This window comes from Mytilus californianus, unplaced genomic scaffold (assembly GCF_021869535.1).
Source record: "Mytilus californianus isolate M0D057914Y unplaced genomic scaffold, xbMytCali1.0.p SCAF_2, whole genome shotgun sequence".
In the NCBI taxonomy this organism is placed as follows: Eukaryota; Metazoa; Mollusca; class Bivalvia; order Mytilida; family Mytilidae; genus Mytilus; species Mytilus californianus.
In genome coordinates, this window is record NW_026262668.1 from 127,793,412 (window position 1) to 127,813,623 (window position 20,212).

Here is a 20,212-nt window from a genome sequence, read left to right on the forward strand (position 1 = left end):
ATAACAAATTTTGAATACATGCAATTTTTGTTTTCATAAAAGTATATTCGTTTTAACTTATAGTGATGTTGTATAAAATATGAATAAGACTTATTGTTTTTTGTTTGGATCGAGACAATCTGTATAATTATTCTAATTTTATTTTAAGAAAGCTAAAAAAATATTTAAATATAAAAACAAAAAGTGACAAAGTGACAATGCAGCAATATGTAAAAGTATGAATATATCTGTGTGAATATCTTCAAACTGTGATACTATTGTAGATGAATATGTATAATGTGTAAATATGAAGTATGGATGAATAAAGATAAAAAAAAAAAAAAAAAAAAAAAATAAAAAAAAAAAATTTGAAAATACACTACGCTGCTATTTTTAGATAACATAAGCTTCATTATAAAATTTAGTTAAGTCCCTTTGAACATTAACGTGATGACAAAAGTTATACTGTAAATAACGGTTTTTTAATATATAAAATCCAATAACAAAAGATATAAAAACATCAGTTAATTTGTAAATAAATGCATGTGTATCACTTGACATTTCAATTTTTTTACGAGATTTAAATTAATTACCCAAGAAATAACTATGGTAAGTTGCATATTCTTGGGGAAAACGTACGTGTGATGCTGACGTTATGTAAATTGAATATTGACTGTAATAACAATCAATACGATAACCATTATAAATAATTAATTTAAGGATTTTTTCTTGTTTTAGATAGAAAATGAAGTAGTTAAATAGATATAATTACCTTTGTGACTGTTCTGACTCGATAGCTTGCCAGAATGTGCACCCATGTTTCTATGTTTATACATAGACACGATTATGTCCCTTAGACTGGTGTACAAGTGCCACTTTTATTATGTAGTTTCAAAACAAAAATCATATACTTGAATGGAAAGTTCACATGCACTACTTTTTTGCAGAGGCCAAAACATATGGTTGGGCGGCATTTTTTTATGTCTCCAGTTCCTTAGAGTGCCATATAATACCTAAATTTTGTACTAATCCCCCCTTTTCTTTGAGTCTTCATGATAATTCATTTTCACAAATATCCAACTGTATTTATAATGGTAAAATTCACAAGACTGAGTTGTGTATCTATGCAGTCTGATGATATAAAACATGGAGATCATTATGATATCTGGGAATCAGTAGGTAAAAAAAAATTTATGAAGATTAAGTATCTTTCCAAAAGAGGCGTGGCGGTATATGAATCAGCTATATCCGTAAGAATATGACTGTTTATACCTTCATATTATTTAAAGTCATATGAAACTTGAAATTAAAAAAAAAATTGAATACGTTTTATATACTTGAATGGCTAAGTTTTACTGTAAAACAAGTGTACGTGGAATTTCTTGTAAAAGAAAATCCTTTATCTTATCAAAATCTTCAGAAACGTACTACTATTGAGTTATTGTCTTCCCGTACTCTAATTCGCCGATATTATTCCGTATACAGTGATCTTAACCACGAGACCTCTCGTTAGAACTTCGGCAACCGAACATCGTAATTGCGAGGGAAACCCGTGATGAAAGAATGTAAACATACGTGCGCAGAAAGGTAAATATTAATAATTTGATTCTTAAAAAATAAATCAAACACACCAAATCATTCAACAATCATTATGGAAAATTAAGATTAACAAATGGGAACGGGTAGAAAATATAAGAAATATGTTTACATGACTCTATCAATTCATTTATTTTTCACGTGCTCCATGATTCTGTGTTGATTGTTTGTCAATATCACGCTCCGATAAACTTCGGAAACAAACTCGAAGTTAATAAGTTTGCGATTAACATTCAGTGAATGAAATTTTATTTGTCGATTATATGTTATAGATTCATAAAAAATGTAAAAAAAAAACGGGCATAGAAGACTTAGTTTAGTATACATATGCATATATTAGTTTAAAAATTTCCTTAACATTATGATTACAAGAAACTCGTTTCATATGACTAAGCTTTGTGAAAAAAAATCCTAGAAACTAAGTTACATTGTAAGGGCCCGTGTTTTTCTTTTTTCAAATATGTTTCAAATCAAATTTTTACAAAGTAAAATTGATAAAGTCAAACTTTCTGGTGATACATGAAAAGAATAGCAGATATCAAAATAGTTGACAGTTATGATCAGACCGCATCAAACAACAAGACTCGACTCGTCTGAACAAAAAACATACATAAAAAAAAAAAAAAACCCAACAACACTCGATTCCTCCGAATAAATAACACACAACCTACAAAGACAAACAACAACACTTGATTCCTCCGAACAAATAACATACATAACAAACAAAGACAAACAACACTCGACTCCTCCGAACAAATAACATACATAACAAACAAAGACAAACAACAACACTTGATTCCTCCGAACAAATAACATACATAACAAACAAAGACAAACAACAACACGACTCCTCCGAACAAATATCATACATAACAAACAAAGACAAACAACAACACTCGATTCCTCCGAACAAATGACATACGTAACAAACAAAGACAAACAACAACATTCGATTCCTTCCAACAAATAACATACATAACAAACAATAACAAACAACAACACTCGATTCCTCCGAACAAGTAACATATATAAAAAAATAAAGACTAACAACTGCACTCGACTCCTCCGAACAAATAACATACATAACAAACAAAGACAAACAACAACACACGATTCCTCCGAACAAATAACATACATAACAAACAAAGACAAACAACAACACTCGACTCCTTCGAACAAATAACATACATAACAAACAAAGACAAACAACTGCACTCGATTCCTCCGAACAAATAACATACATAACAAACAAAGACAAACAACAACACTCGACTCCTCGGAACAAATAACATACATAACAAACAAAGACAAACAACTGCACTCGATTCCTCCTAACAAATAACATACATAACAAACAAAGACAAACAACAACACACGATTCCTCCGAACAAATAACATACATAACAAAACAAATACAAACAACAACACTCGACTCCTCGGAACAAATAACATACATAACAAACAAAGACAAACAACTGAACTCGATTCCTCAGAACAAATAACATACATAACAAACAAAGACAAACAACAACACTCGACTCCTCTGAACAAATAACATACATTATTATAATAACAAACGAAGACAAACAACAACACTCGATTCCTCCGAACAAATAACATACATTATTATGATAACAAACAAAGACAAATAACAACACTCGATTCCTCCGAACAAATAACATACATAACAAACAAAGACAAACAACAACACTCGATTCCTCCCAACAAATAACATACATAAAAAACAGAGACAAACAACACTCGACTCCTCCGAACAAATAACATACATAACAAAACAAAGACAAACAACAACACTCGATTCCTCCCAACAAATAACATACATAAAAAACAGAGACAAACAACACTCGACTCCTCCGAACAAATAACATACATAACAAAACAAAGACAAACAACAACACTCGATTCCTCCGAACAAATAACATACATAACAAACAAAGACAAACAACTGCACTCGATTCCTGCGAACAAATAACATACATAACAAACAAAGACAAACAACAACACTCGACTCCTCTGAACAAATAACATACATTATTATGGTAACAAACGAAGACAAATAACAACACTCGATTCCTCCGAACAAATAACATACATGAAAAACAGAGACAAACAACAACACTCGACTCCTCCGAACAAATAACATACATAACAAACAAAGGCAAACAACAACACTCGATTCCTTCCAACAAATAACATACATAACAAACAAAAAGAAACAACAACACTCGACTCCTCCGAACAAATAACATACATTACAAACAAAGACAAACAACAACACTCGACTCCTCCGAACAAATAACATACATAACAAACAAAGACAAACAACAACACTCGACTCCTCCGAACAAATAACATACATAACAAACAAAGACAAACAACTGCACTCGATTCCTCCGAATAAATAACATACAGAACAAACAAAGACAAACAACAACACTCGATTCCTCCGAACAAATATCATACATAACAAACAAAGACAAACAACAACACTCGACTCCTCCGAACAAATAACATACATAACAAACAAAGACAAACAACAACACTCGATTCCTCCCAACAAATAACATACATAACAAACAAAGACAAACAACTGCACTCGATTCCTCCCAACAAATAACAAACATAACAAACAAAGACAAACAACAACACTCGACTCCTCTGAACAAATAACATACATAACAAACAAAGACAAACAACAACACTAGACTCCACCTAACAATTAACATGAATATAAAACAACAAAGACAAATAACAACACTCTATTCCTCCCAACAAATAACATACATAACAAACAATAACAAACAACAACACTCGATTCCTCCGAACGAATAACATACATTAAAAACAGAGACAAACAACAACACTCCATTCCTGCGTACAAATAACATACATAACAAACAAAGACAAACAACAACACTCCATTCCTGCGAACAAATAACATACATAACAAACAAAGACAAACAACAACACTCGACTCCTCTGAACAAATAACATACATTATTATGGTAACAAACGAAGACAAATAACAACACTCGATTCCTTCCAACAAATAACATACATAACAAACAAAAAAGAAACAACAACACTCGACTCCTCCGAACAAATAACATACATAACAAACAAAGACAAACAACAACACTCGACTCCTCCGAACAAATAACATACATAACAAACAAAGACAAACAACAACACTCGACTCCTCCGAACAAATAACATACATAACAAACAAAGACAAACAACTGCACTCGATTCCTCCGAATAAATAACATACATAACAAACAAAGACAAACAACAACACTCGATTCCTCCGAACAAATATCATACATAACAAACAAAGACAAACAACAACACTCGACTCCTCCCAACAAATAACATACATAACAAACAAAGACAAACAACAACACTAGACTCCACCTAACAATTAACATGAATATAAAACAACAAAGACAAATAACAACACTCGATTCCTCCTAACAAATAACATACATAACAAACAAAGACAAACAACAACACTCGACTCCTCTGAACAAATAACATACATTATTATAATAACAAACGAAGACAAACAACAACACTCGATTCCTCCGAACAAATAACATACATTATTATGATAACAAACAAAGACAAATAACAACACTCGATTCCTCCGAACAAATAACATACATAACAAACAAAGATAAACAACTGCACTCGATTCCTCCGAACAAATAACATACATAACAAACAAAGATAAACAACTGCACTCGATTCCTTCCAACAAATAACATACATAACAAACAAAGACAAACAACAACACTCGACTCCGCCGAACGGCACGATTTCATTACGTTGCAATACGGATAGCTAAGGATCAGCCAGGGTTCTGAAAGTCTTTTAGGGTTTACTACGTTACAACACGACAAAAAAAGAAATATTACGGTCCACGACAAACTGATATAAGGCTTCTGTATAAATACTCAATACCTAGTCTGTGTCTTGCCGTTGAGGTATACATAACATTATCCAACATGAATAATCAACAACTGCTGGTTGCAATTAATTGGCTGGAATTGGATATTGATATAGCACAAAATGCCAGGGCAGTGGTCGAGCTACTTGATGACAGACGTAGAGGTGACCGGAGGCAGAGTAGATGTTGGATTAGGGACTGACTTCCCTATCCATGGCCAGTATGAGCCCCTCATGACTGAATTTTGTGCGGAAAATCCAGCTACATTTAAGAACTTTGAAAGAATAGTCCCAAATATGTTTCAAGAACTGCTAAATGTCGTTGGTCCGATGATAACGAAGAACACCACATAGTACAGACAGACAAATAATTTAATTTACAAAACAAAACAAAAGATCTACGATTCACTGCCATAAAGAAATGATAAATCACAATCTTAATTACAGAAATGATTAACGGCTTTTAGAAAATGTGGCGGTTCGTACTATTCCGTTTCAGACCGTTCTCATTCGTACTAACCCTTACTTATACCGTAGCAAACCGCTGTTTATCCGCAGTACATACGTCCCAACACTTGTCGTTGCGTACTAAACCGTGTCATTTCCGTATTAAACCGTGTTTAACCGAAAGAACCCGTATCACTCATGTCGCCAAATGACCCCCGTCCTTCATTATCCGTGCTAGTAACGTCAAAACCCGTAGTCATACCGTTGTGCATCCGTATCGGACTACGGAAATTGCATTTCTGGGATCCCGTGAGATTTAATCCGTAGTGGATCCGGCGAGGTGATCCTTGAATGTGTGACCTAGGCATAAAGAAACTAATTGTTTTCATATATCTTTATATACTTTACAAATCAAAATGACTTAAAATTGAGAATAGAAAGGGGGAATGTGTCAAAGAGACAACAACCCGACCAAAGAGCTGAAAACAGCCCCAGGCCACCAATGGGTCTTCAGTTGATGTATTTAAGAAGGAACACCAAAGTAAGCAACATGCCGTCCATAATAATCAACTAAATAAACATAAAAGGACAAGCATTAGTAAATGACAATAAGACAAACACCGACATCTGATAACATGTACATGCATATTAATATATTGGTCTAAAAAGTTAATCCACTCGATCTACGTTGTCTTATTCCTTTCATGTTCATATAAATAATTGACATGTGGATATAAGACAATGAGACAGCAACTACAATATAAATAACAGAATGGCATCTAAGGGCAATATACAGTTTCAAACAATAGACAGAATAAAGAAGTATAGTCAATTGTTGAAAAGTATTATTAATTGGACTCTGCAAGATCTTTTTAAACAACTTTTTGAGTTTGAGGTTCAACTAACCATTTGTATCCGGAAAATACCGTTATCAAATCAGGAATACGACAGTTTTTTTTAATTAAGTTGTGACGTCATTGCGGCAAGTCCGATAAAGGACGTCGATTAGAGAATCCAAATATTGGGCGTCGATTTGAGAACAACAAAAAAACGTCGATTAGAGGATCATATAATTGGCCGTTGATTTGGAATCTCATTATGACGTCAGATTTGGACGTCGATTTGAGGAACGGACGTCGATTAGAGACCAGACGTTGATCTGAGTCTAACATATATACCTGACTTTCACATAATTGTGCCAAGGAGCATTGTATCTAAAATTCATGAGCTTTGGTCAAGTATACATAAATTCTATTAAAAATTTATTACGGTCGATGACAACAACGACGCATTATTACCGTAATACGACTGTAGTATAAAAAAAAGTAAACTGTACACTTGTAAAATACGTTTGAAAAATATTTGTCTATGTGGACCTTGCAGTTATCGTAGATAAAAACCAGTCAAACAAAATAAGTCGAAATACAAGCTTATCGTAGATCCAAACAAGTCATAGAAAGTAGCTTTTTGCATATCCAAACTAGTCAAATAAGATAAGTTGGACTAGCAAATTATTTTCGATCAAAACTAGTCAAAGAAGATAAGTGGACCTAGTAGTTTATCGAAGATCCAAACCAATCAAAGAAGATAAGTGGACCTAGTAGTTTATCGAAGATCCAAACTAATCAAAGAAGATAAGTGGACCAAGCAGCTTATCGTAGATCTAAACTAGTCAAAGAATATAAGAGTACCTAGCAGTTAATCGTAAATCTAAACTAGTAAAAAAAGATAAGTGGACCTAGCAACTTATCGTAGATTCAAACCAGTCAAAGAAAATATGCGGATCTAGCAGTTTATCGTAAATCCAAACCAATCAAAGAAGATAAGTGGACCTATAGCAGCTTATTGTAGATCCACACATGTCAAAGAAGATAAGGGGACCTAGCAGAGTTTACCGTAGATCTAAACCAGTCAAAGAAGATAAGTGGAACTAGCAGTTTAAATTATCGTAGATCCAAACCAGTCAAGGAAGATAAGGGGACCTAGCAGTTTATCGTAAATCTAAACTAGACCAAGAAGATAAGTGGACATAGCAGCTTATCGTAGATCCAAACCAGCCAAAGAAGATAAGTGGATCTAGCAGTTTATCGTAGATCCAAACCAATCAAAGAAGATAAGTGGACCTATAGCAACTTATTGTAGATCCACACAAGTCAAATGAGATAAGGGGACCTAGCAGAGTTTACCGTAGATCTAAACTAGTCAAAGAAGATAAGTGGAACTAGCAGTTTAAATTATCGTAGATCCAAACCAGTCATGGAAGATAAGTGGACCTAGCAGTTTATCGTAAATCTAAACTAGTCAAAGAAGATAAGTGGACCTATAGCAGCTTATCGTAGATCCACAAGTCAAATGAGATAAGGGGACCTAGCAGTTTATCCTAGATCTAAACTAGTCAAAGAAGATGCGTGGAACTAGCAGTTTAAATTATCGTAGATCCAAACCAGTCAAGGAAGATAAGTGGACCTAGCAGTTTATCGTAGATCCAAACCAGTCAAAGAAGATAAGTGGAATTAACAGTTAATCGTAGATCTAAACTAGTCAAAGAAGATAAGTGGAATTAGCAGTTTATCGTAGATCCAAACCAGTCAAAGAAAATAAGTGGACCTAGCAGTTTATCGTAGATCCAAACCAATCAAAGAAGATAAGTGGAATTAGCAGTTTATCGTAGATCCAAACCAGTCAAAGAAGATAAGCTGACATAGGAACTTATCGTAAATCCATACAATCATATGAGATAAGTGGAGCTTGCAGCCTATCGTCTACGTTAGATTCATTTATTTTCTTTGATACATCTACCAAATTTTGTTTATTGAGAACAAATTCATTTTCGTGGATATTTGGTTACCAAAGTCTGCGTACAAGCCTATTAAAATTTGTACTTCTTTGAACATTTAAATTCATGGTACACCTATGTAGTACAGCTTGAAATTATTACTTATTTTGATAAATAGTATTTGTTTATATTTGTTCATGTATCGACTTATTGACTGACTCTGACAGAGTATACAGTATGACAGTACTTTGATTTTCTATTCACATGTATTTACATCCTGGGTTTTCTATTTCTTTATTCCGATTGGTTACTCTGTGAACTCCTTTGATATTGAGGCACTCTTTTCAAATTCTTCGCAGAGATATAGAATACTGATACTTTATTGTGATATTCATATATTTATTATTCTTATTCAGGAAACTTACTCTTTATATTCAGGTCAGTTATATTCTTCAGTCTTTGGTGCATGTATTTCCCATATTTTTATCTTGTATGAAAGATATGAATGTGTTATGAAAATGTGTATGAAAGTCCAGTTTGATTCCCAAGAGTATGAAAGAGTTCATATTTTTACTTTAAGTTGGTATTTGCAAGACAGAAAGAATATTACAGTTATTATATTATTTTTCATATTTGGCTGTTATTAGATTCCAGCATAGAATATTGTCTTGCATTGAGTTAAACTAGATTAAGACTTATGAAGTCAATATTTCTTTATATTCAGATTCCAGTATGTGAAGTATATAGACGTACAGTAACTTTATAGAGGAGCACTGCTCAGCCCCTGTATTATATACACGGTAAGCTGTGTTCTGTGCTTACATGTTTATTCATTACGTGTTGTCTATTTGTACTTATGTGTTTTAATTCATTTGTGTCTTGTCTGTGATTGTAATGTGTTTTGTTTAGTTTACGATTATCTCCAAACAGCTTACTTATGGGTGTTTTTAACGACCTTGACTGGCTGTAAAGCCCTCGCACGGTCGGCTCTCCAAATAGAGAAGTGTATTAGAATTGATTACTTTAAATAATGATCGTGGACACAAGGTGTTACTGATATCTGTGATATTGCATTTTGATCAATTACCGGATATAGACTTTGGTACAGATGCTTATGATTTGTAGTAAAACGTATTTTATTAATTATGGTATATTTCAAACTGAAGTTAACTACTTGGATAATTTATATTTGATTTTATTGATACAGAGATGATTAGAGTTATCGTTCTTAGAACGTGTGTATTGTGTCTATATGTTACAGGGTGTTTATTTGAGATTGCCTATAATAAACCATATAGAACCCTTCTCAGAGTTATTTACGCCCAAACTGATGAGTTTACACCTATACCAACTAAATCCACAAAAACTGGTATCACACGAATACTAATGATTCCACGAAAACTGGTATCACACGAATACTAATGAATCCACGAAAACTGGTATCACACGAATACTGATGAATCCACAGTATACCAAACCAGTCAAATTAGACTTTGTTCAACGCTTTGTATGTCTTCTTCGTTGAAGTATTTTACAATCAAATGTCGATACTGAATGTAGTCTATAATACGTGGAGGAAAACCTTCCTGTTTGATGTAGTTGATAAACATTTGAAAACTAAGACCTAAATGACTTCTCAAGCGACGTCTGCACAAATCGGCTAATGTTCGTGGTTCGTAAAGCACACTGTGAACTTTTGCTAATATTTCTTCATCAATAGTATTAATATCATTTGATAAAATGAACCGTTTATCCTCATAACAGAAACAACTAAATGTTTCTAAAAGAAGAAGGACGAGATCTTTTACTTTCGGTTTAATATGGCTAGGTACATCCACGCATGTACTCCGAATTAAAAGATACTGCAAAAGAGACGTGTCACCTGCCGGCATGCTATCTATGGCGTTACATGAAAGTAGTAAATAAAACACTTTAGCTCGGGTGTTGATTTCCACAAGTCTGTATAAAAATCTCTCATCAGCTACTGAAAGTGCCCCATTCAACAATAGTTTTACCAATACATCGTATCTGCCGGTTTTTAGAGCTACAAAAAATGGCGTCTCGTTTAACATTACTCTGTCCTGAGTGTTGCATTCGTTAAAATTTGCTCCAGAGTGTGTAAAATCGCTATTGGCTTTATTCACATCGTGTCCTCTACTGATAAGTGTTGCTACATTTTCAATTAAATGTTCATTTTCAAATAAATGTTCATTTTCAATTGAATGTTTATTTTCCATGATAATTACAGAACTAATTGCAGACCAGGGGCTGTGAGCAGAACCAAGAGCAACAAAATGTTCCTCACTCAAATAGGTCGCTATGTCGGTCAACTCGAGTTCTTCAGCCCATTTAAGTGCACTGTAACCACCATACCGCAATTTACATAGCGCCGATCGTAGTTCGGGTTCAGTATGAATATCTGACCCTATAATAATGACTTTTACTGCTCTTATGTTGTGATTTAAAATTGCTTGTATAAACCAATTGAGAATTTGCTCTTTAACCAGCCTTCTGTTGGATCATAATTTGACATATTCGTTCATGACTATTGAGAAAAGCTTACCATCTCCTGTAAAATAAAACACGTTGTAAAAAAGATCCAACCTTTAATTTGGTAAATGAGTTTTACAAACAAAGTAAAGCAGTTGCATGCATAATTGTGATGTCAGTTTTAATATCATAATTTAATTACAAACAAAACAAAGGTATCAAATATAACTTCCGCTTACTGCACCTGATATGAAATAAATCTGTCAATTTTTAATTTTGATCTTTTTAGATAGAATGTTTAACAGGCATTTGCTATTAGTGGGTTTCCTAAATTCGTCACGTTTGGTTACATTTCAACAAGAAGTTTAGGGTTTTTTGCGTTGACACACTTTTCCGAAAAATGATATTGTAAAATCCATATTTACATTGGAAAACCCAGGTATACATATAGTTAATCTGATAACATATAAAACGGTGATCTCAAACTAGGAAGTTTATGTCAATAACAAAAAAGAACCTTGCTAAACAACAGTTACTCAGACTGAAAATTATTGTATCGAAGTGATGTGGACTACTCTCCGGGTAAAAATGTTTAACAAAATTCGTGATTTACACCCTTCTAAAACCCCAAAATGCAGAAAAGTTTCGTTTGAGGTCCTTTCATTTAACGGACAAGGGTTCTACTGGAATGCTACTTATAAACGGAAATTTTCATGATTTAACGACGACAATTGCCAATGGTGGAGCAGTAATTGCATAGTACCCTCGGGGAGGAACACCCGAGCTGTTTTAAAAGTGTTTAGGATCGTGTTGCTTTTGCTTAAAATTGCTTAGTTTTATTTCAGATGTTTCATTTTTCAATGTCCGTGCTTGTTATATATGTAACGGTCTTTACTACCATCAAGTTTGTCCTCTAGATTCGAGTTCCATTTCAAACTTTCCCATTCGATAATTAGACCAAAAGGCTTGAATCGTGTATAAAAATATTGTTATTTTCCAATATCAAAAACCCATGCTACAAAACGAGCGATCGTTTGATTGTGCGGGTCAGAATAGGGAGGTTAAATCCAATGACGAAGATGATACTTGACCTCTAGATATCTTTGATTTTTTGTGTCGTTGGGTTGCTTTATCATTGACGTATAACCCAGATCTATCCATATCCATATTTATATAGATTCTTCTCACTTGAAGGCGGTGCATTCCTATCAGCTACATGATTAGCTATAAAAAGTATGTCATTTTACTGAATAATTCAAAGTTTAATGAATGATGGTTAAGTTTATTTCATTGATACCATAGATAACTACTGTAACGTTTGTTACCTATCTTGACTTGTACCAAGGAATTGTAAGTAAGGATCGATTGAATACTAAACTTTATGACAATTGAAAAGTCGTGTTTGAATTTACATAAGTCTGAAATCGTAGGTAATATAGCAATCCATGTTAGAGTTTTTAATTCTCATACTTTAAATAAAAAAAAATATTACCTGATTTTATTGCGATGCCCAAATTGTTTATGATATTTGATGATTTTTCGTAAAACAACATAGTTTCTAATATCTTTCCGTAATTATCAGCAATGAATTCAAGACAACCATGAGCACAGGAACGAACTGCTAGATTGTACAAATCTCTCATTTTGCCGCAATTCGCCTTCTCAAGCTGAATTTTTTCTGCCAACACCTTGAAAACATCAAGTCTGTCTTTTTCAACAGACTTATTTAAATCATATTCACATAATATATAGTAGACTGATCCTTTGTCCAGTTTATCAATTAACTTCATGATTTCATTCATTATTTCTTTACGGTTATGTACGAGAGCTAGATATAAGACCGACAACTTTTTCTTCAGTGTAAACCATATATTTGAATACTTATCATTTTGTAAATACCAAGCAAACATTTCACGAACCAATTCCTTTTTATTCATTATGACGGCCAAGTGAACCCAATAGAAGCCACCACAATCATTTTCAGGATACGACTTTGTAATGCCATCGCCTAAAGAAACGCTCGATTCTTGACTGCGCACATGAAGACACTTTCCGGTTTTCAAACAATTGCCTAGTTCCAATACCATATCTTCTGTTGTCATACCTGTTGTAGGTAGGCATGTTTCAAACTCATCAGCGCACTGACAGGTTACTGGAAAGCCTTCATTTGTTTGCGTTTGGTCAATCAAAATCTCTGTAAATTATAGATGAAAACAACAAGATTCCTACATTTATAAGAATACCAGAAAATATAACTTATTCCATAAAAATTAAAACGTAGACGATCCCAGTTAGAGGAGGGCCTTTTTGAAATCCCGCACTGCATTAAATAAAAAGATATGGTATAATTGCCACTGTGATAACTGTCAAGATTGCCAATGAGACAACTATCAACAGAAATCAAATAAAGCGGACGTAAGCAACTATAGGTTAGTGCAATGCTTTCGACAATGAGTAAAACCCATACCGTATATATAGCCAGCTATAAAAGACCCTGACAGGACAAAATGTGAAATAAAAAATGTGGAAAAAAAGTTGCATGCAACTTTGGCTCCTTGAACTATAACTGAAAATCGAAAAAAAAAATGTATTGATCTCTTTTATCATCTGAAATATTACTGATTGAATTCTTTTAAAATTGGTGAACATGTGAATAGAAAGCACATAAAATTGGCGAAAATCATCTTAAATTTGTCGGAAAATCATATAATCTCTAATTTCTAATTAATAGATTTTTCTTGAAAAACTATATGTTGTTGATACACAAATTTCCGTTTTAATGATGTAAAATAATGATAGGGTTACCGACTTCGTTTTTACGGTATAAATCATTCAAAGTGGTGTTCTATGTGAAAAAATACCACAAAATGTCGAAATAATCGTAACGTCATCGCGTTGCAGGCCGTAAAACGTTAATTTTTGACATTTTTCATTATCAATTAGGTAACAGATTGGTTAATATTCCAAAAACGAAGTCGGTGACCATATGATTATTTTATATCATTAAAACAGAAATTTATGTATCAACAAAATATAGTTTTTTTAAGAAAATCATGCACCTACTTGCATATAACGTTATAAAAGGACATAACTCAAGAACGGTAAAAGTGACGCTACCCAAATTCGTACTTGATCTGAGTTTTGTGGTAATAAGCATTGTGTATAAGATTCATAACATTTGGTTGAGGCAAACTTAAGTAAGAGAACGGAAACAAAAAAATCAGCAGTTTTCCATTTGTAAAAGTGCATAACTCTAGAAAGATAAAAGTGACGCCACCCAAATTCAAACTTGATCTGTGTTTTGTGGTAATAAGCATTGTGTATAAGTTTCATTACATTTGGTTGAGGTAAAATAAGTTAGAGAACAGAAACCAATTTCGGGACGTACGGATGTACGTACAGACGAACAATGGTAAAACTTAATGCCCCTACGTTACAGCGGGGGCATAAAAACAAATATGACAGACAGCAACCAATGACATCCACTGAATTACAGGGTCCTGACTTTGGACAGGCACATATAGAATGTGGCGGAGTTAAAGAACGTTGTGAGCGTTCAACCCTCCCCCTAAACTTGGACATTGTGTAACAGCACAACATAAGAACAGACTATAAAATCAGTTGGGAATGGCTAGACTCATCTGATCGACAACGAAGCACAAAACGACTTAACAAACCTAAAGACAAAAGACTCAAAGTACCGATTTAAGAGTGCTTGCATGTTCTGAAAACCAGATCAAAACCAATAACAACGTATCAACAAATCAGGTTTCCCAGACTGAAGTATCAATCAGTACACATCCAACGGATTTAATTCTTTTTAAGGAGAACACAAAGAGTCAGATACAACCAACACTTGAATTCTCACTAACTCACTCCACTCCAGTCTACTTCTATCTTATCTTTCATATCGTATTGTAATATTCCCTTGTACTTTGTTTTTGTAGTATATACATTCATATCATGTCATTATCAAATATTTTTGTGCTTATATGTGTATTGGGATAAGACGTCTCTAATGTTTTTATAACTTGTGTATAACCCTTTTATATTTTGCAAATATAATATATTCAAACTCAATCTGAGTGCTGCAAAAGATGATGGAACTACATAAGTGTACAGTTCCTAGAAGCTTATAGGACAATCAAATGGTTTTTTTTTTATGTCCAGTATATTTTTGTCAAACGTTTTCTTTGTAAGTAGGAACCTTAACCTTATCAGGAAAAACATGATAAAAAACGCAAACCCCGGAAAATGGTATAAGCTTGGTGATATATACTCCATATGCAGATACTATTAGAATGTTGCATGTATACAGATGGGAAGTTTACAATGGGAAAATTGAAATCACCCGTTTCGTCTAAATGTTGAGTCCTCAACCGACCGTCAAGTAAATTTCTTGGTGTTAGTAAATATGTGATTCATGGTAACCTTTATTTTTAACTGTCATTTAACTTGATGGTCATTATTACATTATTACTAAAAACAAAAATATAATGAAAAAAGAAATTTGGGTAAACTCAAGCTATGGAAAATTCATACTCTTTGTGGTCTTCTTTAAGATTTGCTGTAAATTAACCAAACCACTACCTAGACATGGCGGACTTAAAATAGAAAACTGGTACTAGATTCCACATGTTCAACAACGTTCATCTGACATTATCAATGGCTGTGCTTGTTAATAGATATAATATTGTAATCTAATGACAGGTGAAACCTTGAGAAGGAGATGCTCACCCTGTCCATGTTCATCCTGTCCATGCTCATGGTTTCATTATATTTTTAGGTCATGTGATTCCGCCTGTTTTTTTCACTGTCGAATGACCAGAGTTAACTATCATATTTTAAATTTAATACATTTAGGTCACCTAAAGGTATATCGTACATGTACTTACCAAAACTCATTGGATATAAAGCCATTTCAAGGTTATTCTTCAACAAAGAGATGACGTCACTCTCTGATTTTGATATGACGGCTTTGAATAAACGGTAGCATTCTAGTCTGCTGAACGTTTTATCTATTTGAAAAAAAAAGCATTTAAAAAACAATCTCAATCAAAAGAGGTGCCTTCTTGAATATTAGGCTGGCTCTTTTAGCCCTCTGTACATACTGAAGACATGAAGTTTCCGTAAATTCCTCTCAATTGCATCTTTATCTACACATTAACTCACTTTTGGCTAAATTTCACGAAGAATGATAGACAAGGGAGTTTTATCCAACGCATCGAGCCACCTTCTCTTGATTTACGTTGGTATTTGATAGTAAAGTTAGACTTTAAGTCCTCCGTACATGTCGAAAATAAAAAGTTTCAGAGAACCCTTATGATGGTATTTATATCTTTACCTATCCTAAATATAAGCTAAATGTTATAGACATTTAAAGATCCAGAATGTCTCGCTGTCATTTAAGCGGTTGAGGTAGTCTTTTGCAATGTATTTTGGATATGAAACTGGTACTTTGAACCCTCCGTTTACATTGAAGACAAACATTGTTCGCTTTAAACCATCTGTATCTACATCTAATTTACCACTGGATAAATTTTATGAAGATAGAAAGATCAGGGAATTCTATCCAACCCTCCAAACCATTTTCCATTGATTTTCGTTGATTTTTTTTTTTATAGTAAAGTGATAATTTAGGCCCCCCGTACATATCGAAATGACAAGTTTTAAAGAAATTCTTTTGATAGTATTTAAGTCTATGCCTAGCCTAAATGTAAGCCAAATTGACATTGGAAGAACAGGAAGGCCTTATTATCATTTAAGCGGTTCCAGGTAGTCATTTTCAATAATTTGAATATCAAGCTAACATTTTGATGCCACCCGTGCGACATCATATTTTGTGGCAAAGAAACTTTACAATTTTTTACTTGGAATCTGATAAGGGAGCTACCATTTGATTTTTATGGGGGGACTAGGATGAAAAATTGTGTCCTGCATTTTTTGTTGTTGTAATCTCTGTCCTGCCTTTTTATTTTTCACTCTATTCGGTCCTGTCTTTTTTTTTAAAGTTTATCCTGACTTTTTTTACCTAAATTGTCATCCTGACTTTTTTTTTGCAAGTGTCTCATCCTGCCTTTTTATTTTACTCAAAACTCCTGTCCTGCCTATTTTTTTCAAATTTCATCCTAGCCCCATAAAAATCAAATGGAAGCTCCCAAACAGGTCTCATACTATTACAGGAATTTATTATATCGAAATACAAGATCGGGACGCTTAGATTAATTTTTATCCAGAATCTTGCAAAAACTTGAGGAGCAGTGTCTGAGAAAATGAAGCACTAGGGAGATCTGCTTTAATAGAGGGAGATTGGTTATTGATCGTGATATATCGGTTTGGCAAAAACAATTCTCAAAAAAAGAGACTATTTTACACTTGTATTTAACTTCGATCATGTTTTCTTCGCTTCAAAGCCGCATTATACATAATATAGGTAATATAAGCTATATCAAAATAGAGTTAGGTCCCTTAGAACATTAATGCGTATAAATCCTGGAACAAAAGATTAAGAAATTTCAGCTGTATTTAAACCTATTGTTAGACCGAATTGTCACTTGTCATTTAAATATTTTTACGAGGTGGTTAAACAAATAATCAATTAATATGCTTGGTTACAATTAATAAACTCAGTAGAATTAATAGTTATAACCAGTACGTAAACCAAACATGGACGGACAAAACGGAAAGAAAGAAAAAATAACAAACGTAAGTGTCTATAATCTTATTTTTAAATACAATACATATTCTGAATGACCTTTATGGAGACAGTCAAAATCCGGAGGCTTGCTGGAATGTGCACCCATTTTTTTATTGAGAAATTGTTATGTCCCTTAGTATACATGTAGTGTATGTATATTTGGTGTATACCCTACTTTTATACCAATGTCATTTAAATTTTGCGATAAAACTATCCTAGATAAGAGCTTTTATATTTGTCTGTGTTTTCTTATCAAAACTGTTTCACATTAAATGTATACAGAGTGAATACTACACAAGTGATACGTATGAATCAGACAGAAGACAATGTTTGTGTAGTTGTAATACTGGTGATCCCTTTTGTGGCTGTATCATGATAACATAATCAGTAGATTACTGACCGTTTATCATAAATCGAATTTTTTTTTTTTTTTTTAAAGCATTTCATCTAAAATTCTCTTCAACCTTACCGAAATTCAATTATTGATTTTAAGAGTTATAAACAAGTATACGACATGGGGCATTGGTGTGAATATCAATTTAGAATTAAAGTTTAAATTCAATGTTTAATGTGTATCAATGAATAAAAGTTTACTTGTTCAATACCGTTAGTGTACACACATGGAAGTATACATGGTTTCATACAAACAAACAGTAACACCATGCTTAGAAGCATATAGGTAGTATGGCATTTAATATTACGTTATTTCATGCATCATCAAATGCCGAATTCATATTTTATAAATTGTTTTCAAATTTGCCTTCCATGTCGAATTTTAGATATACATATATATATATATATATATGCATTTAAAGGTTTACGCCTGTACACCCTTAATAAAGAGCAGGAGGTTCAACTTGGGTAACACTAGGTAACACGTAGTTTATGGTAAATATTTGATTGCAAACTTAACAGGAATTTGACATGATATTTGTCGACTTAAATAGCCATATAACGAGTCAGAGCGGACAGTTAATCCTATAAGTATCAATGCGTATGCAATGATTTTATTCCGATTTTAATTAATCTTTTCCCCTTCTAGACATATAAACATCAAACAAATACCCATTATATCGATCGTTTATGACAAAATATTTATGAAGCGGACAGGTTGCTTGGATTACATTTCTTGTTAATATTTTCTCGATGATTGCGAATAATAGCATTGAGAATAATATACCAGAACACATAAAAAATTAATAGGATTTTATCCGATTGCTTGAAAGTTAAAGGAACTAAATCACCATACGTCAATATTAACATAGCAGACAACTTAAAATGGCGGTAAGTTAGAATCATTGTTTACACCTTCATTACATTACTTCATTTGTTTGTAAATTCCTTCACGAAAACAAGAAACATTCAGGTTCCTGACTTAAAAATGCATATTAACCTTTAGAACAGTTTTCCTATAAAAATGACTTGTTTATAACCTGTGGCTATCTGTATAACCAATGGCTATCTGTTTATAACCTGTGGCTATCTGTATAACCAGTGGCTATCTGTTTATAACCTGTGGCTATCTGTATAACCTGCGGCTATCTGTTTATAACCAGTGGCTATCTGTTTATAACCTGTGGCTATCTGTTTATAACCTGTGGCTGCCTGTTTATAGCCTGTGGCTATCTGTTTATCCCGTGGCTATCTGTTTATAACCTGTGACTATCTGTTTATAACCTGTGACTATCTGTTTATAACAGTGGCTATCTGTTTACAACCTTTGGCTATCTGTTTATAACCTGTGGCTATCTGTATAACCTGTGACTATCTGCTTATAACCTGTGGCTATCTGTATAACCAGTGGCTATCTGTTTATAACCTGTGGTTATCTGTTTATAACCTACGGTTATCTGTTTATAACCAGTGGCTGTCTGTTTATAACCTGCGGGTATCTGTTTATAACCTGTGGCTGCCTGTTTATAACCTGTGGCTATCTGTTTATAACCTGTGGCAATCTGTTTATAACCCGTGGCTATCTGTTTATAACCCGTGGCTATCTGTTTATAACCTATGGCTATCTGTTTATAACCTGTGGCTATCTGTTTATAACCTGTGGTTATCTGTTTATCCCGTGGCTATCTGTTTATAACCTGTGACTATCTGTTTATAACAGTGGCTATCTGTTTATAACCTTTGGCTATCTGTTTATAACCTGTGGCTATCTGTATAACCTGTTACTATCTGTTTATAACCTGTGGCTATCTGTATAACCAATGGCTATCTGCTTATAACCTGTGGCTATCTGTATAATCTGCGGC

At 33.4% G+C, this 20,212-nt stretch overlaps 1 long non-coding RNA gene across 1 annotated transcript; it reads right to left on the reverse strand.

Moving 5' to 3' along the window:
• Positions 1-9,946: 9,946 nt before the first annotated feature.
• Positions 9,947-16,277, reverse strand: LOC127730971 (uncharacterized). Its single transcript, XR_007995405.1, has 3 exons — positions 16,153-16,277; positions 12,750-13,451; positions 9,947-11,336 (listed from the first exon to the last, which is right to left on the reverse strand). It is a non-coding gene; the product is annotated as an uncharacterized LOC127730971 (long non-coding RNA).
• Positions 16,278-20,212: the final 3,935 nt, after the last annotated feature.